The sequence below is a fragment of the Tamandua tetradactyla genome, chromosome 11, assembly GCF_023851605.1.
Source record: "Tamandua tetradactyla isolate mTamTet1 chromosome 11, mTamTet1.pri, whole genome shotgun sequence".
In the NCBI taxonomy this organism is placed as follows: Eukaryota; Metazoa; Chordata; class Mammalia; order Pilosa; family Myrmecophagidae; genus Tamandua; species Tamandua tetradactyla.
Genome location: NC_135337.1, coordinates 64,197,984 through 64,220,802, shown reverse-complemented (window position 1 = coordinate 64,220,802; position 22,819 = coordinate 64,197,984). Strand labels below are relative to the sequence as shown.

The following is a 22,819-nucleotide window of genomic DNA, read 5'->3' as shown; positions in this document are numbered from 1 at the left end:
GATTTATATCCTTAGGAATTCTGGAAGGTGCAAAACCAATAATAATAATGAAAAAAAGATTTATCTGCCTTTAATTTCTTTGGTTTGGAAAAGGGAAGCTGCTAAATTAATCTATGAAAGAAAGAGACTCTGGGACTTTATTGGTTCAAAAATTAGTTCTATTATATCTAGTTGGCACTCTGAAAACAGCAAAGGAGATATTTTTGCTACTAGAAAATTTTCTCAAATATAGTCCAAGTAAAATTCAGCAGCTTCCCTGGATTTTAAGGCTCCACATGTAGGAACAAACCACAAACTAATCAGATTGCAGGCGGTTGTCTAAGTAGAGTGAACCAGCTCAAGGAAAACTATTAAAAGCTAGAACAAAACAAAAAAACACAAAACACTTAATGAACTTAAATGATCCTTTACTTTTACATTTAATTTTATTATTATGATAACATATACATAAAACAAAATTTTCTTTTTAACCATTTGGTACACAATTCGGCGACATAAATGACATTTCTAATTCTGTGCTGCCAACACCATGATGAATTATCAAAATTTAGTTACTGCCTTCAGCAATAACTTTCCATTCCCCTCCCTCTAAACCCTGGTAACCTATAACTGACTTTATGTGCTAATGATTTAGCTTATTCTAGATATTTAATGTAAGTGGAATCATACAATATTTGTCTTTTTGTGCACTGCCATGTGTTCAAGGTTCACCCACATTGTCACATATATCAGAACTTCAATCCTTTTTATGGATGAATAATATTTCTATGGTGGTTGAAAGTTATGTACCCCAGAAAAAACGTGTTCTTCAATTTAATCCATTCTGTGGGTATGAACCCGATTGTAAGTAGGACCTTTTGATGAGGTTATCTCAGTTAAGGTGTGAGCCACCCCATTCATGATGGGTCTTCATCCTATTACTGGAGTCCTTTATAAGAAAATGAAATCCAGACAGAGAGTGAAAGCCATGGAAGCAAGAAGCGGCAATCAGTGAAACCAGGAAGAGAAGGAAGAGACCAAGAGATGCTACCACATGCCTTGTCATGTGACAGAGGAGTCAAGGATCACCAGCAGGCAGCCCCAGAACCACAGCCTTCGAGGAGAACACATTACTTTGATGATGCCTTGATTTGGACTTTCTCCTAGCCTCTAAGGTATAAGCTAACAAATTTCCATTGTTTAAGCCAACCCATTGCATGGTGTTTTCTTAAGCAGCCTAGAAGATTAAATGTAGACTAAATGTAGATCTCTATGTAGAAACCACATTTCGTTTATTTACTTTTCTGTTGATAGAAATCTGGATTATTTCCATCTTTTGACTACTGTAAGTGATGCTGCTGTGAACATCAGTGTGCAAATATTTAAGTATCCCTTTAGAGGAAAGTCAAAATATCACCTTATCTATCTGTCCTTTGGATGGAAAGGGAGATCCTTTGTCACATCCTAAGTGTGGGGTCTTGTGTAACTGCAGTATAACTCTCCCGGGATTTCTCCCTCTTAGAAGTCCACTGTCTTGCTATGTCAAAGACATCCCACTATACATGACCTAGGATGGAGAATGAGATCATCACATTGTGCTAGATTTTAGCTTCTGTCTTTTAAAATTATTGCTAACACTTTTTCTCCACTTGGAAACCACAGTTGCAAAAGATTTTCATAATCTAGTCAGAATATGAAGTAACACGTACACCTTTTAAAGTTTGCCAAACCCATATTTTCTAATAAAAACACACTCTTATGACATGAGGAGACAAAGCTGATGAAATATCACCCATCATGCCATGTAAAAATTAGCTTACAGGATATGAAAACTAGCCTGCAGAATTAAAATCTTTGATATTTTCCCAATTTAACACGTGTCTCTTTTACACTTCTGAAAATCATTAATTTCAATAAGAAAATTAAAATCTGTATTCTAATCCTATTACCTCCATTCTGACTTTGACACATGATTCTCAAGTCTACTGAGCCTTGGTTGTGTTCACATTTCAAATAAGCGGACACCAAACAGACAATGAATGTTGGTGTTTTCCTGTTCTAATATTTTATGATTCTGGGAACCTGGAGTGAGTGTAAGACACAAACACCAGACTATTCATATTACTAAAATAATTATTCTTAGATCAGATGACAAATAATAGCACAATGAAAAGTTTCAGAGAAGAAACAGAACATTAAGTAAACCCAACAAGAAAAGCAGAAGCTATTGTCAGTATAGTCAACAAATTACCACAAGGCTAAAATTGGTGAGTTGAACAAATAAAAATCATCAAACCAAACCTAAATTTTCCTAACAACCTAGGCAGATGGTCCCATCCTTCGTTTGTGTCTTGTGTTCACATTTCCTTTGTTTTTTGTTCATTTGATGGTTTATGTTTGAGAGCAAGAAGTGGGACTTGACAATAGAATTGTTTTGATAACATTTCCAGTCGAATAGGAGCAGGAAAAGAGACTCGAGGAGGTGCTTAATCATCAGAGTTTTGGCCCAGTTTTAAGGTAAAGAGCATCAAGGAAGTGTAGACTAACCTGGGAACAATAGGATCATTGAGCTCCACCTGGAGATCCCAGTTTTACAAGCATTTCCCTGTTGGGATTGTAGCATTGATAATTACTTGACTCAAAGTGCAGAGAAAACTTTTTTATTCAACTCTGAAGAGTTCACATGGGCAAAGACCTTGTTTCTTGCATCCCTGTTCCCTAAAGGGACTTTCCCTAAGTCCTTAAGACTCCTCAACCTGTTCTTGCCCAGGTGGTGAGTGTGTTAGAAGGACAGGCTTTTACAGCTTTGCCAGGTCCCTTCTCATGACCAGGATGCACTTTATTTCTGTCAGCTCTGAGGCACAATTAACTTATCATCCAAGATTGCCATTCTAGTTTGTAATGGGATCGGAGATCAAATTATTAACAACTGTGCAATGTCCTACATTGAAAATATTTACTTCTTAAGGCATTTTAAAATCAACTTGTTTTTGCCATGATTACTAGGAGCCATTGAAAGAACAAAATAAAACAAATGGACTTCATGAAGACCCTGTTTTAAGGCCTGATGGGGCTTCGAAGGGGTGCTATTAAGAGCTATTTCCTTAACACCCATTAGTCATGTAAAGAGGGTGCAACAACTGGATAACCTTCAATAATCTGGCTGTTTTATTCTACACATTAAGGTGTTTAGATGAATAAATACTCAAATGATACCTTATGGTAAGTACTATGGAAGGCTGCAAATCTAAAGTCTGGTTGCTGAAATGTGTTTTTATCGACACCTAACATTTACTGAGTGCTTACCATTGACCAAGCATTAGATTAATTGCTTGTTGAATTCTTCCAACAATCAGTGAGGTAGACACGATTATCCTCATTTTACAGATGAGGAGATGGAGACTTAGCATGATTAAGAAACTTGTTGGAGTTTAGATGCTAATTCACAGTGGTGGGAAGAGACTGAACTCAGGTAGTCTGAAGCTTGGGGCCATACCCTTGAGCACCTGATTATATGCTGGCTCCTGCAACCAGGTAAAAAGGAATAGAGGGCGGGCCATGGTGGCTCAGTGGCAGAGTTCTCGCCTGTGATGCCAGAGACCCTGGTTCGATTCCCACTGCCTGCCCATGCAAAAAAAAAAAAATATGAAAGCAAAATATTTTTTTTTTAAAAAAAAAGGAATACAGGTTTAAAAAGTTGCTGGAATACACTCTTCATTTCAGAAGGCTCAAGAGATCATTCTTAAAATAATCATACTTGGATAAATGGGCCACCAATATCCAAAACTTTCCTGTTTTAAGAGTTTTTTTGAGATTGCCATTGTCATTGTTCTTTAAATAAACATCAATAATGACATGGATTTCACTAGTTTTATCTGTTTTTAGTATGTGAGCTACATCAGTATTCTTGTAAATTGAATATTGCCTCATGTTTGCTGTAAAACTCACAACTGGTATAACGCAAAATTTCTCTTTCTCTTCAAGCATTACTCTACCATTTTCATGTTGACCTGCTCTTAGAATCAACTGCTTGGTGAAAAAAGCTCAAGCTCTTGAGTATAAGAGTTATGCATCTTGGTCTTAAAAAATTACGTTTGCTTTGAAAAGGAGAGAAAATTTGGGGGCAGAGTGTCAGTTTGGCTGTTCATGTCCTTTTCTTGGCTCAGACATAGGCTATATAACAGGGAAACAGACCAGCTGTTAAAATTCTGTTTATTACATTGAAACCTATGGGGAATCTTGGCAAGGGAGTGGTTCTAGTTCTGTATACTGAGGCAAGCTCTGGCTTTCCTTAAACACCCACTTTCTGTGGGAAATTGAGGAACAAAGCCATCAATGGTTCAGAGCTGGTTTGATACAGGACTGGAGAGAGACACTCCCACAAAGGTTTCAGTTCACTATGTGGTATTTCTTTTGGTCCACTCCACCTATCAGTTTCAGAAGTAGGCATCAGACTTCTAAAGCCATTCACTCACCAAGCACATGCACCCACTCCCTGTCTGTCCTTTTAGAGGGGATCAGGGACACAGAGATGCTCCAGTCTCAAAAGCTGCAGAGTTTACAAGTTAAAGGTGAAGACACAACATGCATTTATTTATTTTAGTAGCTCAATGCTTAAACCTGAGGTTGATACCTGACAGGTCTCCTCACTGCCAGGTCTTTATCTGTCTAGTAGCTTTTCTTTATCCACATTTGCTCCAAACTGGAAAGCAGTGTGCTCACAGACAAACTCCGTGGTGCTAAGCTGAGTCATAAGAAATGCCCCAGAGAGGTCAAGAGTCCTCTCACTATATATACTGTGACTGTGGGTGTTTTAGTTCCTAGGCTGCTCAAGCAAACAGCATGAAACGGGTTGGGCCAAATAATGGAAACATATTTGCTTACAGTTTTTAGACTGAAACAAAGTCCAAATCAAGGTGTCAAGGTGATGCTTCCTCTCTATTGGGAGAAAGTGGCATACTGGAGCTGGCCGCCGGTAATTCCTGGTCCTTAACTTGTCACATGGCAAGGCACAAGGTGGTATCTCCTTGCTTCTTTCTTTCCTTCTGGATTTCACTGACTTCAACTTCTTACTTCCTGTGGCTTTCTCTCTCTCTGTCTGAATTTCATTTTCCTACAAAGAACTCTGGTAATAGGATTAAAACCCATCCTGATTGAGGTGGGCCACACCTTAACTGAAGTGACCTCAGCAGAGGGTTCTACTTACAATGGGTCCATACCCACAGTAATGGTTTAGACTTAAGAACATCTTTTTCTAGGTTACACACAGCTCAAACATTGGGTAAGACCAGGATGATTTTTGTCTAACCGAGATTGTCATATTCTAAGAACTTTTAGATCTCGTATTCTCTACAATGAGAGAGAAGCATAAGTAAGCTAAGCATGATGAAAAGACGGTTCATTCATTCTTTCTGAAGACTTTCATAGATTACATTCCTGAGGGTGTAACCTGTTTTAAATAGGACCCTTGAAGGTGTTATTAAGGTGTGGCCCAAGAATGAGGGTATCCCTTAATCTGGATTAGTATAGGCTTTATAAAGAGCCAGAAGCAGGAAGCAGGGGGAATTTGGAAGAGAAAGGAGAGGACATTGCCATGTGAAAGCCAAGGAACACCAAGGATTGCTGGCAAAGCCAGTACCAGAATGCCACAGTCTGTGGAGAGAAAGCAAACCTTGCCAGTATGCTGAAGTTGGACTTCTAGACTCTGAAAACATGAGCCAATAAATGCTTGTTTAAGCAGATCTGTTGTGTGGTATTTGTCATAGCAGTTCTACGGTCAGGTATGTGTCAGGAAGGGCTCTTAGGAGGAGGCAGCATTTGGACCAGGCTTTGAAGAACTGGGTGGATTTAGACATACAGAGATGAGACAAGTAGAGGAAACAGCATCAGCAAAGATATGAAGGAGGGAACATGTAGGACAGGATTGTAATGTGTAACTAACCTACCACAAAATGTGGCTGTGAGACTTAACAATAAGGGACATCTTAGTAGCACTATACAGTTACAAATCATTTTATTACCCATTATTTTATTTGATTAATGTGAAGTATGAATCTTAAGATTTGTTTTATATTTTATATATATCTCTGAGGCTCCATAAAACCTCAGCTGAGAGAATATATATGAATTATAGTTTAACCACTTTAAAGTGCTGCATTAAAGCAAGATATTAATATGTATTGCTCATGATTAGAAAGTATTAGAAAGCTGAAAGTATAATGTAATTAAATAAATTATACATGCTGTCTTGTTAATATCATATTTCCTCTAACCTAGTTTGATAAATAATAACCTAAGAGCATTAACAATACATCATTTTAATGTTAGATTTTCATGTTTCTTGTGATTAGTATTTAGAGACATGGAGCTATAAGAAGACCGTCACATGGATTTCTATTAATGTAAGAAAACAGTAAAAGTTGACCAGAAAACCACATTAGGTTTGGATGCCTCTTAGGAAGGAGGAGGAAGATGGGGAATTGTGGCAGATCCAAGGATGCTCATCCAGAAACTTGTCACTCCTCCACTAACAGGTGGAGCCGAAGTCCCTTTCCCTTGAATCTGGGCAGGGTTTTTGCTACCATGTAGTCAAAAGAATGCAGCGGAAGTGGTGTAGTGTGACTTTCAAGGTGCAGTCATAAAAGAGATGGAGTTTCTACCTTGTAAACAGGAACACTTCTTTGGAGCTCTGCGCCACTACGGAAGATACCTTAGGTTGCCATGCTAGAAAGTCCAGATTACAGGGAGAGGTCACATGGAGTTCTTTCAGCTGACAAGCCCAGGTGGGATTTCCACTGACGGCCAGAATCAATTTACAGATATATGAGTGATGACACCTCCAGATGATTCCTGCCCCTGGCTGTCCAGGCATCCCCAGCTCTGGGTCTTCCTATCTAAGCTGTACCATGTGAAACAGAACCAAGTAATTCCTGCCATGTTTCTGATTTTCTGACTGATGTAATCTGTGATTATAATAAAGTGGTTACCTTAAGCCACTAAGTTTTGAGGTAATTTGTTAATCAGCAACACTAAGTGGAATTTCAAGTTGATCTGTAATGGCTTATTTCTTTTAAAAAATATATAAAAGATGAAAAACGCTAGCATTTATTCATTTTGGATGGTAGGAGCATGAACATTTGTGAAATATAATTTTTAATTTTTGTATTCTTAACAGAAAATTTACATGATTGAACAAAAACAAAAATAGTGGAAATTTCTAAATATTTTCATGTAGATATTCAGCTATATACTTTTTAGTTAGAAAATACTCCCAAAGACTCACATGTAAAACTATCTGTATTTTACCTTGTTCATGTAAGGATTCAAAGATGGAGATGAAAATAAGATTAAAGTGGGAATGACATCAGCAAGATGGTGGCCTGAGAAATATCAAGGTTCATCCCCCCCACAGGAGTACTGAAAACCAGTGGAAACTGTCAGAAGCAACTTTTTCAGAGCTCTGGAAAACAGTTAAATGAGTACACTGATTGGGATAGAGCTGAATCAAGAAAAAGGTAACTTAAAAAAGGTAGGAAAACCTCATGGTGTCTTTAGTGACCCTTCCTTCACTTCCTCCCCAACTCAGTATGGCACTAGTCTGCACTACTTGTACCAGAGGGAGCAGAGTAATCCTTATGTGCCTATTGAGATTCATATATATCCGTATCAATCCATCAGGTGTCAGCCTGAAGGACTGAACTCTTTTCTGCCTTGTTGGCCTCAGAACTTATTCTGGATACAGAGGTGGCTGAAAGGGCCACTAACACACTATTAAAAAACCATCAAACCACAGTAGCCTGAGGCAAGGGACTAAGGGTTGAGACACATGCTAGCACCTGAGATAAGTAGAAAGGTCGAAATTTCTTGGGGAAAAGTCTGTGTACATAGGGGGAATTGATAAAGTCAGGTGCACATGCCAAGGGCAAGATGCATGCTCAGAAAAGACCAGAGAGGACCCTATGCTTTTTCTTCGGGCTGTTCTTTAGGCCCATTGTAAGGCAGGCTAAGTGCTGAAAGAGAACACAGGCACATGGCCAATCTACAATAATCAGAAAAGATGTTTGCTTTCATTTTATATGTGTATTGTTATTGTTAGCTTCTCGCATTCAAAGTAAATTTTTACCAGAACAGTAGCTGAATATAAGATTAAGGAACTGATACTTCAGTAACTGCATATGTCAATGGATTCAGTCTTTGCACAAATAGTTTGGAGAGACACTACACAAATAGACTACTACAGTCTTCAACAATATGAAGGAGGGACAAAGCCACAGCAAACCCTGGGTATGGGAAGAATATGATTTTCAGACTTAACACATTAAAATATTCAAATGCCAGATTTTAAAAAATATAAGGCATACAAAGATTTAGAAAAAGATGGTCCATTCAAAGGATAAAAATAATACATAAGAAACCATTAGTGAGGAAGACCATATATCAGTCTATAACTGCTCAAAGAACTAAAAAAAATATATGGACAAAGAACTAAGGGAAATGATATAAGAAATATATTAACATTTCAACAAAGAGATAGAAATTATAGAAAAGAGCACAACAAAAATATTGGTGTTATAAAGTACAGTAACTGAAATAAAAATCCCCTAGAAGGGTTTAACAGCAGAAGAAAGAATCAGCAAATTTGAAGATAGGACAATGGAAATTATCCAGTCTGAGGAACAGATAGAAAAAATAGAATGAAGCAAACTTAACAGAGCCTAAGAGACTTTTGGGACACCATCAAACATACCTGTACAGATACCTCATTTTATTGTGCTTTACTTCATTGCACTTTACAAATACTGCATTTTTTAACAAAGTGAAGGTTTGTGGTAACCCTGTGTCAAACAAAATCTATCAAGCGCCATTTTTCTCAACAGCATGTTGCTCATTTCATGTCTCTGTGTCAGATTTTAATTAAGGTAATATACGTTGGTTTTAACACATAATTCAATTGCACACTTAATAGATTACAGAGTAGTATAAACATAACTTTTATAGATTGTTTCGGTTTGCTAAAGCTGATGAAATGCAATATACCAGAAATGCATTGGCTTCTTTTTTTTTTATTGTATAGTATAACATATATACAAAGCAAAGAAATAAATAAGCAATACTTTTCAAAGCACTCTTCAAAAAGTAGTTACAGGACAGATTCCAGAGTTTGTCATGGGTTACCATATGATCCTTTCATATTTTTCCTTTTAGCTGCTCTAGAATATAGGAAGCTAGAAGGCTTAAATATTTTGTTATCATCACAATCAACTTTTTTTCCTTCTTTTTTTGTGAACAGTAACATATATTCAAAAAAGCTATAAATTTTAAAGCACAGCACCTCCATTAGTCATAGAACATATTTCAGAGTTTGACATGGGTTACAATTCCACAATTTTAGATTTTTACTTCTAGCTGTTCTAAAATACTGGAGACTAAAAGAGATATCAATTTAATGATTCAGCATTCATATTCATTTCTTAAATACTATCTTCTCTGTATAACTCCACTATCACCATTGATCTTTCCATTCCTTTCTTTAGGGGTGTTTGGGCTATAGCAATTCTAAATTTTTCACAATGGAAGGGTCTGTCACTAATATGGGGTAGAGAGATGGAACTATCTAATGTTCAGGAGAGGCTGGGCTAGGTTTCAGGGGTTATGTGGGCCAGGGACCCATATAGAGGTTGTAGGTTTCTGCAGTTACTATAGTGCATGAAACACTTGTGGAATCTCATATATTGCCCTAGGTGTTCTTTAGGATTGGATGGAATGGTCCTGGTTGGGGGTTGGCAGGTACCTGGTTATGATAGGTAGCAGGTCTAACTGAAGCTTGCATAAGAGCAACCTCCAGAGTAGCCTCTCAATTTTATTTGAACGCTCTCTGCCACTGATACTTTATTAGTTACACTTCTTTTCCCTCTTTTGGTCAGGATGGAATTGTTGATCCCACAGTACCAGGTCTGGATTCGTCCCTGGGAGTCCTCTTCCATGTTGCCAGGGAGACTTTCACCCCTGGATGTCATGTCCCATGTAGGGGATACAGCAGTGATTTCACTTGCAGAATTGGGCTTAGAAAGAGTGAGGGCACATTGAGCAACAACAGAGGTCCTCCAGAAATAACTCTTAGGCATGCCTATAGGGAGTCTAAGTTTCTCCACTACTTACATAAGCTTCACAAGGGTAAGCCTCATGATCGAGGGTATGGCCTATTGATTTGGGTGTCCCTGAAGCTTGACACAGTATCAGGGGATTCCCCGATGGTAAAGTTTAATAATTCCATATTCTTTCTCCCACCCCTCAGGGGACTTTGCCAATACTTTTTGATTATCTGCTTAATATACTGTAGGATGTATCCAAGCATTACAATAATCTATACAGGATTAAAGAACCTCTTTCTTATTCTGGGCTCCCTGTGTTTCAATTGCTCAAATGAGCTATACAGATAGGTTGAATTAGATTATGCACTACAGAAAATTTCAGTTCCAGACCAAATAAACCTTTCTTCCATTGGTCTCAAAAAGTATGTGTGGTTCTAAAATATAGACACTGTCTTCCTTAGCCCTGTGTTCTGAATTACTTTAACCCCAACCTGGTCAGCTTTGTTCTTATCTCTAAATATTAGGTTATATATATAAAACAGTCTCTCAAAATCCAGAAGTAATAATCACCACTCCAGACTTAATGTGCTTGCTGTAAAGGCTCACAATCCCAGCCCCTGTTTTCTTATAAGCATTTCTAAAGGTGACCATACCATTCTTGTTCTGTTTCTGGGTTATTTTGTCTCACCAAATGTCCCACATGTTCATTCACATTGTTGCATGCCTCATGACTTTGTTCTTTTTTGTAGCAACACAACGTTCGTTCATAAGTATACATCATCATTCATCAATCTATTCTCATCAGTGGATCCTTCAGCCACCTGTATTCACTGGGCATCATGTATAGGGGCCCAAAGTCCACAGTCCATCAACGTTCTTAATTTTAGATAATTTCATTGTTCTCAAGAGAAAGAAAACCAATAAGCACGCCCTTGCCAAATCGGAAATCTAAACCTCCTCTTAATTCTTGCCCCTCCCCCAACTGTTTAGCTCTGCTGTTGCTGTGGTAGTGCTGATGGATTCCTTTTGAACACAGCTCACAGCATGCAACAGCAGTTTTCCCCCTGGACCCTGGACTTAAACACTCTTTGTACAGAATCATATCTTTGAAGTAACTCTAGCAAGAATTAATTCATGTTTCTTGTGTTAATCAGTGGGACATGTAGGTGTGTACAACCCCTAGAAATGGGTTGGCTTTTACAATGGGAATTTATTAACTTACAATTTACAGTTCTTTAGGTTGTGAAAATGTCCAACTCAAGGCATCAACAAGACAATGCCTGGACTCTGAAGATAGGCTACAGCATCTGCGGCTCCTCTGTCACATGGCAAGGCACGTGGCAACATCTGCTAGCTGATCCTTCTCTCCCAGGTTTCCTACTTTCAGCTTCTGGGTTCCATGGTTACTTCTCTCACCTTCTCTGGTGCTCTTCTCTATGAACTTCTCTTAATTTCATCTCTTCTACTATATGTGTTTTGTCCTCTTATAAATTACTTCAGTCAGAGGATTAAGACCTACTTTGAATAGGATGGGTAAGGTCTCAATTGAAATAACCTAATCAAAAAAGTTCCACTGACAACAGGTATGCATCCACAGAAATGGATTAAAGGAACATGACCTTTTCTGAGGTAGGTACAGCCTCAAACTACCACACATATATATTAGGGAACCAAACTATTTATATGTCTCATTTTATTGTGATGTCTGCTTTATTTGTGATTTATACACTGGAAATGAATCTGCAATATCTCTAAGGTATGCATGTGTACACATTCTGGGAATTTCAGAAAGAGAAGAAAGAAAGAAAGGAGCGTAAAGGATATTTGAACATACAATAGCTGATAATTTCCAAAATTTAAAGGAAGACATGAATAACACATCCAAAAATTTCAATGAACTCCAAATAGGATAAACGCAAAGAGATTCATACCAAAACACCACACATTAGAATGACAAAGACAAAGAGAAAATTCTGAATACAGCAATAGGTCAGCAATGCATCATGTACAAGGGAGCCTCAATAAGATTAGGGGCTGCTTTCTCATCAGAAACCATGGAGATGAGAAGGCAATGAGATGATAAGGTGATATATTTAAAGTGTTGTAAGAAGAAAATTGTCAACCAAGAATTCTATACGTGAGAAAACTGTGCTTCAAAAATGAGGGAGAAATTGAGATATTCCCAGATAAACAAAAGCTGAAACAGTGTGTCACCAGGAGGTCAGCACTATGAGAAATGCTAAAAGGAGTATCTCAAGTTGGTAGGAAATAACACTAGGCAGTAGCTTAAAGCTATATGAACAAATAAAGTATGTGATAAAGGTAACAACATGAGTAAATATAAATGCCAATACTACTGTAGTTTTAGATTGTAATTCCACTTTTTGCTTCTTATGTGATCTAAAATAAAAATGATTGAAAAATGATTATATATCTAGAGTGCTAGGCTCACATGCATAAAGATGCAATCTGGGACAAGTGAAACATAAAGTGGAGGAAGGCAAGGGGTACAGGAACATTGTTTCTGGATGCTGTTGAAGTTAAATTGGCATCAAATCAAATGAGATTTTATAGATTTAGGATATTAAATTTAAGCTCCAATAGAAACTACAAAGAAAATATCTAAAAATAATCACAAAAGGAAATGAGAAGGGATTTTAAACAGTTCATTATAAAAGATGAACTAAACACAAAAGCAGGCAGTAATGGAAGACTCAAGGGGCAAAAAAGGTTTAAGACTTATAAAAACAAAATAGCAGAATGGCAGTAGTAAGGGCTGTATTATCAGCAATTTCTTTAAATGTAAATGAATTAAACTCACCAATCAAAAGGCAAAGAATGGAAGGATGGATACAATATTATGAACCACTATATATTATTTACAAAAGACTCACCTTGTATTCAAATTTACAAAGGTTGAAAGTGAAAGGATGGAAAAAAAATTGACACAAATAGCTACCAAAAGAGAGCTGAGGTGGCTGTACTAACATCAGATAAAAGATACTTAAAGTAAAAACTGTTACAAGGGACAAAGCAGGATACTAAATACTGATAACAAGATCAATTCAACAAGAATACGTAACACTTTTAAATATATATGCACGTAACAGCAGTGCTACACAATACATGAAAATACATGAAGCAAACATTGATAGAGAGATAAAGACAGCTCTACGTTAATAGTAGGAGACTTCTACACATTTTCTATGATGAACAGAACACCTAGGGAAAGTACCAGTAAGGAAATACAAGACTTAAACAACACTATAAACTAACTAGACCTAACAGACATATATATAGAAACTTCACCCAATGACAGCAGAATACATATTGTACTCAAGTGCAAATGGATCACCCTCTAGGATATACCATATATTAGTTCCCCCAAACTCAGAAATATGGAAATCATGCAAAATATCTTCTCTGACTACAACAGAATAAAGCTAGAAACCAATATAACAGAAGGAAAACTGGAAATTTAACCATGTAGAAATTAAACAATTCACTCATAAGCAACCAGTGGGTCAAAGAAGAATTCAGAAGGGAATCAGAAAATACCTTGAGAGGAATGAAAATGAAAACACACATACCAAAACTGATGGTATGCAGGAAAGTCAGTGCCTGGAGGGAGACTCATAGTAAATAATTATTTTTAAAAAGAATACAGATTTGAAATCAGTAACTAAACACACATCTGAAGCAACTAGAAAAAGAAAAACTAAAGTCAAAGTGAGGGAAAAAAGGAAATAAGAAATGTTAGAATGGGCGTAAATGAAATAAAAAATAGAAAGCAATAGAGAGAATCAACAAAACCAAAAGTTGGTTCTTTGAGAAGATCAATAAAATTTACAAACCCTTAGCTGAATTGACAAAGACAAAAAGAGACAAGATGCAAGTAACTAAAATGAGAAAAGAGAAGAGGGTCATTATTACTATACCACAGAAATAAAAAAAGATCATAAAAGGATACTATGAACAACTATATGACAACGAATTAGACAATTTAGATGAAAAGGACAATTTCCTAGAAACAAATGAAAAATGTACGCTGATTCAAGAAGAAATAGAAGACTCCACAGACCAATCACAGATAAAGAGCTTGAATCAGTCATCAAAGGCCTCCCAACAAAGAAAAGCCCAGACCAGATGACTTCACAGGTGAATTTCACCAATCATTCCAAGAAGAATGAACATCGGTCCTGCTCAAACTCTTCCAAAAAACAAAAGAGGATAGAACACTATATAACTCATTCTATGAAGCCAATATCATCCTAATACCAAAGCCTGATAAAGATACTACAAGAAAACAAAATTACAGACAAATCTCTCTAATGACTATAAATGCAAAATCCTCAATAAAATATTTGAAAATCAAATACAACAGCACATTAAAATAATCATATATCATGATCAAGTGAATTTTCTTCCAGGTATGCATGGGTGGTTCAACACAAGAAAATCAATTAATGTAATACACAACATTAACAAATCAAAGGGGGAAAACTATGTGATTATCTAGATTGATGCAGAAAAGGCATTTGACAAAACCCGCATTCTTTCTTGATAAAAACACTTCGAAAAATAAGAATAGAAAGAGAATTCCTCATTATGATAAAAAGCCCACAGGAAAAACTCACAGCTAACATCATACTCAATGATGAGAGACTGAATTTTTTTCTTCTAAGACTGGGGACAAGACAAGCATGCATGCTGTCACCACCATTATTCAACATTGCGTGGGAAGTTTTAGCTAAGAAATTAGGCAAGAAAAATAAATAAAAGGCATCCAAATCAGAAAGCAAGAAATAAATTTTCATTATATGCAGATGACATGATCCTATATATAGGAAGTCCCCAAAAATCTATGATCAAGCTACTAGAGCTAATAAATGAGTTCAGCAAAGTAATGAGATACAAGATCCACATAGACAAATCAGTAGTATTTCTATACACTAGCAACGAGCAATCTGAGGCGGGAATCAAGGAAAAAAATCCATTCACAGTAGCATCTGAAAGAATAAAATATCTAGTAGTAAATTTAATCAAGGTAGTATGTTCAGAAAACTACAAAACATTTTATAAGAATCAAAGAAGAGCTAAATTAATGGGACGACATTCAATGTTCATGGATTGGAAGGCTAAATATTGTTAAAATGTCAGTTCTGCCCAAATTGATCTACAGATTCAATCAATGCATTACCTATCCAAAATTTCAACAGCCTACTTTGCAGAAATTGAAAAGCCAAATATCATATTTATTTGGAAGGGCAGGGGGCCTCCAATGGCCAAAAATATCTTGAAAAAGAGGAATGAAATTCTCACTCATGCTTTCTGCCTTTAAAGCATATTTCAGAACTATAGTGAACAAAACAGGATGGTACCAGCATAAGATAGTCACACTGATCAATGGAATCAAATTGAGAGTTCAGTAATAACAACCTCAGATCTATGATCACTTGATTTTTGACGAGGATCCCAAATCCACTCAACTGGGTCAGAACAGTCTCTTCAATAAATGCTGCTCAGAGAACTGGTTATCCCTATCCAAAAGAATGAAAGAGGACCCCTATCTCACATCCTATACAAAAATTAACTCAAACTGAATCAAAGACCTAAATACAAGAGCCAGAGCCATAAACCTCCCAGAAGAAAATGTAGGGAAGCATCTTCAAGCTCCAGTGGTAGACAGTGGTTTCTTAGACATTACACTCAAAGCAGAAGCAATGAAAGAAAAAATAGATAAGTGGAACCTCCTCAAAATTGAAGACTTCAGCACTTCAAAGTACTTTGTCTAAAGGGTGTAAAGGCAACCCATTCAATGAGAGAAAATATTTGAGACCACATATCTGATATAGGTTTGATATCCAGAATATATAAAAAAAATCCTGTCGCTTAACAATAAAAACAACTCAAATAAAAATGGACAAAAGACATGAACAGACCTGTTTCCAAAGAGGAAACACAAATGGCTAAAAGCACATGAAAAGATGCTCAATATCACTAGCTATTAGGGAACTGCCAATCAAAACCACTATGAGCTATAATTTCACACCTACTAAAATGGTTGCTAGTAAACAAACAGGAAACTACAGTTTTGGAAAGGATGTGGGGAAACAGGAACACTTACTCACTGCTGGTGGGAATGTAAAATGGTACAGTCACAGCATGGAAGACAGTTTGTTGTTTCCTGAGGAAGCTAAATATAGAACTGCCATGTGATCTGGCCATCCTACTACTAGGTACATACTGAGAGATGAAAGTAGGAACATGAACAAACATTAGCACACCAATGTTCGTAGTGGCATTATTCACAATTGTCAAAAGATGGAAACAACCCAAGGGTCCATCAACTGATGAATGAATAAACAAAAGGTGGTATATACATGTGATGAAATGTTGTTCAGTAGTAAGAAGGGATGAAGTGCTGAAGCATATGACAACATGGATGACTTTGAGGACATTACGTTGAGGGAAATATCAGACATAAAAGGATAAATATTGAATGCTCTTACTAATATGAACTAATAAGTAAATTCATAGAGTTAAAATCTAGAATACAGGATACCAGGAGTTAGGATTAGTATAGAGAATGGGGAACAGATGCTTCATATGTGCACAATTTTTAACTACAATGAATTTAAATGTTTGGAAATAGATAGAGGTAATGGCGGCAAATTATGGCAAGTGTCATTAACAGTACTGAATTATGTGTGTGATTGTGGTTGAAAGGGAAAGTTTAGAGGTGTGTATGTCACTAGAAGGGAAGCTAGAGTTTAAATATGGGACTGTATAATACAGTAAACCCTGTGGTGTATAATGACTGTGATTAATAGTACAAATATAAAAATGTTCTTTCATGAACTTGAACAAATGTACATCACTATTACAAGGAGTTAATAATCAAGTGGCTATATAAGAAAAAATGCACCTATTGTAAACTATAGATTATAGTTAACAGTAATATTTTAATATTCTTTCATCTACATTAACAAATGTACCACACCAATGCTAAGGGTCAGTAATAGTGGGGAAAAGGGGTATGGGATGTTTTGTGACTTTTTTTTAAGTAATGAAAATGTTCTAAAATCGATTATGGTGATGAATATACAAATATGTGATGATACTGTGAGCCATTGATTGTATACTTTGGATGGACTGTATCGTGTGTGCATATCCTCAGTAACACTGCTTAAAAATGTAAGTGGATTAAATTCTCCAGTCAAAAGGCATAGTTTGGCACAATGTATTAAAAACCATGCTCAAACCATATGCTGTTTATAACTCACCCTAATCAAAGACAGAAGTACACTGAAAGTGGAAGGGTGGAAAAAAATATCATGGAATAATAAAAGAGAGTGATGGTAGCTATATTAATATTGGATAAAACAGATTTTAAGTAAAAAAACTGTTACAAGGGTTAAAGGAGGTCACTATATAGCAATAAAGGGTTCAATTCAACAAGAAGCCATAACAACTATAAATATATACATGTACTTAATGGCAGACCCCACGCCCTCCAAAAAAACAAACACAAAAACAATGTGGTACTGAATTTAAGACAAATAGACTGAAGGAATAGAATTGAGGATTCAGTATAAACCCACAAGTCTATGGACAATTGATTTTCAACAAAGGTGCCAAGTCTACTCAATGGGAAAACAATAGTCTCTTCAAGAAACGGTGGTGGGAAAGCTGGATATCTTCACGCAAAAAAATGAAATTAGGCTCCTACTTCAAAACATGTACAAAAATTAAGTCAAAATGGATTAAGGACCTAAATTTTAGAGGTAAAATCATAAAACTCTTAGAAAAGAACATAAGGGAAAAATTTTAAGGACTTTGTATTAGACAATGGATTTTTAGATGTAATGCCAAAAGCACAGAGAACAAAAGAAAAACAGATTTCATCAAAATTAAAAATTTTTGTGCATCAAAGGACATTACCAAGAAAATGAAAAGACAAACTACAGTATGGCAGAAAATTTGGAAACCATATATCTGATGAGAGTTTAACATCTAGAATAAAGAAAGAACTCCTATAATTCAACAACAAAATGGCAAACAGCCGAATTAAGAAATGGGCAAAAGACTTGAGCAAACATTTCTCTGAAGAAGATAAACAATGGCTAATAAGTGTATTTATCACCAACATTAGCCATTAGGGAAATATAAATGAATATTATGTCATACATATTTCTACATTATTAATTATTTTGTAAACATGGTTTTATCACTTCTGTAATATATTAAGTGGATACACCATTTGATATGATACATACAATGGATTATATTATATCAAGTGGATAAATGGTTTATTTAACCATTCCTCTCTGTTACACATTCAGATTGTTCATAACTTTTTGTTACTATACATCTTGCAAATCATTTTTTTTACTTGTGGAGCTCTAGGTTGACCAGTTGTTCCAGTTTGGCTGGTACTCTCTGGGTTTTAACACTGAAAGTCCCATATCTTGGAAAACCCTGGGAAGTCCCAGCAAACCAGGATAACTGGTCATCTAGAGAGTCCCATGGGCAAGAGCTAGAAAAAGTGGGGTCTGGCATGCGAAACACAGTATCATAAAGGAAACACCTCACTGCCTAAAGGTATTTTCATGGCAGTCTGACATGAAATGTACGGGGTTGCTCCATGAGCTGGTGGAAAGTTCACGTCAGGGAATCCAAAACATGCAGGTGTTTGCTAAGAGGGACTTCCGATGAGCATGGCCCTTCTAAGATTCAGGGATAGGGTCTGTGCTCTCTGTGCTGTGGGGAGTGGGCAAGGGTATTTGGTGGTTTCGCAACACTCAGATGAGGACAGAATGAAGACAGCATGATCCTGCTTTGCGAGCTGGGAGCTGGGTGGAAACTAATCTCGCTCGTAGCTTCCTTTTGAAGGGACAGCATGGACCTGTGGGAAGCACTTGGTGCAGCAGCCACCAAGAGAAGGAGGCATGGGGCTCTCAGGTGGAACCTCATCCACATCACCAGCTTGTCAGTGCACGTTAGATTTTCCCAATGGCCCACTTCTCCACAGATGTGCTTTCCTGGCATGGCAGGATTTACCAGGCATTTCAATAAATGATCATCACCAGATTTAAAAAAAAAGCAAGTGGAGACATTTTTACATTGTCTCCCTCACCAGTAGCATCCTACCTTCTTCCCCTCTGCCTATTCCCATTCTATCCAGTCCTCCAGACATTGCTCATCTTGCTTCTTCCTGGAAATATTTCTGCTCTATTCAGCCTTTTGTCTGACTTTCTATTGTACTTATGGCCTTACCTTCTCATTGAAAAGAGAAGAAAGACCCTGGTTTAGGTATTTGGGATTTGCAATATTGAGTATTTGCAACAGACGGCTTCCTGCTCCCTGGTCCAGCCCAACCTCTCAGCTCTTGGCAGCTGTTCCTGCTTGAGTTGCCTGCCGTTTAGTGTCTGAGGATATCTCCATCAGTCAAAAGAAAAGACTAGAAGGAGCTAAAGATATATGGGGACCTATACCAGCCTCTCTTACGCACCCCTCGGAAATTCCAGATCTCACTTGCCTTTTGCCCCAGGTCTGAGGGAGTGCTCATCCTTCTGGGGCAGGTACCACCTGGCAGCTCCTTATCCCCTGTATGTCCCCCGTCATTGATGAACAAGTTTGAGAATTTCTTTGGGATTAATGTGTCGTGGAACTTATCCTGTCTACACAGACTAGGTTCTTCCTTCTTCCTCCCTCTCCACTCCTACCCATCGGCCCTGAGATGCAGCTCCTAAGTCTTCTCACAAAAAGTCCAAGTTCATTTTTTTCTAAACACCATTTACCAAATAATCTGTTCTCTCCCCACTGAGTTCTCGTGCCACTTTTATTGTATGTGAAGTTCTCATACGCTTGGCCCAGACTCTGTTGGCCCATGGACACTCTTCTACCAAACACTGCTCATCTTAAAGTCTAGAAGGGCAAATCTCCTTCTTACTCCCCTTCTTTGTAAAGAGAGATTTACCCATCTGTGATCTTTCATTCTCCCATATAAACATTGGAATAACTACATTTGCTTTTTTTGCCTTCTTTTCCTAACTGATTGTCACTAAGCCAATGAGGGAGAAAGTAAAAAGACTACATTTTTGGAAACAAGTTAATAAATGAAATGCACGAATCATAAATCGTTAATTCAAACACTTTTGGAGAGGGAAACTGAGAAGGTGAACTTTTTATGATTGATTTAGGAAAGGTGGCTCAGTACAGTCCTCCAACATGGAAACACTAATGCTATACTTCTGGAGTTTTCTGTAATTTTTTTTTTTTAAGAAAAAGAGGTTATAGAAAGAAAGAAAATGGAACTAGCAGTGACTATATAGTTATTAAAATTTTAAAAATATGGGATTGATTCCCAGAGACTGCCCATGCAAAAAAAAAATTTTTTTTTAAATAACTTACTGCCTGTTTATATCATTTATACCTGGTGGTTAATAAAGAAGAAAAATCGTCTAAGTGAAATGTCTAAATAGTTTCATAAGGAAAAATATCTAATTGCATAGCATGGCATTTAAAAAGAATTAAAAACTGAGTAGTAAACAAAGAATACTATAACTACAAGTACTTGAAAAGGATATGAAATCTATTTTTACTATTCTTTTAATGGTTCTAAGAAGATAATGAGAAAAAGGTCATGCTGCATTAATGTGTGATTTGGGAAAAATGAGCCAGGATTATTATTATTATTATTATTTTTGCGTGGGCAGGCACTGGGAATCGAATCCGGGTCTCTGGCATGGCAGGCGAGAACTCCGCCTGGTGGTGAGCCACTGTGGCCCGCCCCAGGATAAATCTTACTTGGACTCCGTACAAAATTATTAGGGTTCGTTCCAGGAAATCATTCATTGTTCAAAGATTTCAATTCTTGAAATCTTGTTGTATTATAAGATTGAGTTCCAAGTCTCTCACCAATTTTGCATGTTTTTATTTATCTCCTGGTGTTCTGATTTATCAAAGTCATAAAGCTGGGTTTAATTGCCTTTTTTTTTTTTTTGCTTTAGAAAATAGTCTCTGTGGTTTATACCATTAATTAAACTGCAGGGCTTTTCTTCTGACCCAAAATGCAAATGCTAATATGTCAATTCTGATATTTCTTTTTTGCTGAACATATGTTCTCTGTGCCTAACTTTAGGTTTAGTATAATCAAATGTTAAATCTACTCTGTTTTCATATTTTCTGTCAAATAAAGAAGAAAACAAATTTACAAGCAGTAAGCATGAATTAATAAGTACAATGTTAAATGTAGACTTTTATAATATGACTTTTTACCCCTACTAAGTATTGCGCTACTTTCATGGATTACATTTTAGTGTTTATTCAATGTCCAGATAATTGGAGTGATTAATAGATAAAGTAATTTAGGCCAAATATACCTCAAGCCCAACCTGAATTTCAATATTTGTGATTTCTATCCCTCTATTACTGCAATATGTTCATCCTATAGATTGGAGAGGTCTTCTGTCTGAGGCTAAATTCTCATGACAGGACAAAGAGGCTGTGACAGGATAGGACTTACTTTCCCCTCTTTGTCCCACAAATATGGCCACTACTAGCTGCCCCAAAGCAGTCATATATGCCCCAAAGCAGTGTAATATATGACCCAACCAGGATGTCAGCATGAGTTGATGGGCACTTCCTAAGCACAGCATCTTTGGGTGACCTTTTTTTTGTCAGATGTATTGAAGGATTTCTGGTGCTTGGGAAGAAACATGTGATAAGACAGCTTTGTGCTGGAAAGATCTTTTCCAAACTTCTCCCCAGGAGAAGGGGAGAAAAAAGTGTGGGTATTATTGTGAGCATGCTTCCAGAAGCCCATGGACATGGTGCCTCTCTGTCCCGTGTGGCCCTGAGAGAGGCGACAGCGGGTAGACTGTGGCCGGTTTCCATCCCGACTAGCCAGACAAGAAGCACATTCTGGGGTGGGGGCCAGAGGGCCTCCAGTGTGTGTCTCTGCCTGCCATCCTTTAGTCACCAGCCATGCTCCTTGGCTAGGACTCCCACCAACCCCCTCAGGGCGATGGAGCAGACCAGTTCCAAAAATATTGCTCAGCTCCACCCCTACTAGAACATTAGCAATGAGAAATCCAAAACCCACCTGTAAATGAACCTAGTGAATCTATCCAAAACCTGAGTACCGAATTCTGCAATGCAAGAGGCATTGGGCCTCTCGCATCCTTTGATGAGAGGTCAAGGATGACCTCTTGCCTTAAGAAATGGTTAACATGGTGGAGAAGACAAAGTAAATAGAAGCATAAAATTATCTAGGCCACGAAGTCAGAGTAGCGGTGAAGAGGTTGAGCTTTGGAGTTAAACTCCTTGGTCTGAATCTTGCCTCTGTTACTCTGAGAACTTTGCATAACTGGTCTTTTTGCACTTTGGGTTTGCTTGTTTCATGTTGGACAAAAATATTTACATACGACAGGATTCTGGTATGCATTAAAAGCGATATTATGTGATGTGCAATGCTCAATGAATGATGAGGAAGATGAACAACAACAAAGGGCTTTATAAGAGTTCAGATGTGGGAAATAACTTTGGGTTCAGACAAGCAGGAAAATTTCTTATGGCTATAGGATTTTTCTGGGGGAGGGGGCAGGCCGTCAGAAGCAAAGGACAAATGATAACAAGAGAACAGAGGACGAAAAGGCTGAGGAATGTTCAAGAGACTGAGCAGTCTGGTTTGGACAGATCAGCGGATGCTGCTACTGGCTCAGCCTCATCTCTAAGGAGAGCCT

General features: G+C 37.3%; 1 protein-coding gene across 1 annotated transcript in view; it reads right to left on the bottom strand.

The window, feature by feature from the left end:
- Window positions 1-22,819, bottom strand: part of SLC22A3 (solute carrier family 22 member 3) — a 113,273-nt gene that overhangs the window by 71,337 nt on the left and 19,117 nt on the right. The gene's annotated exons all lie outside the window — the stretch shown is intronic.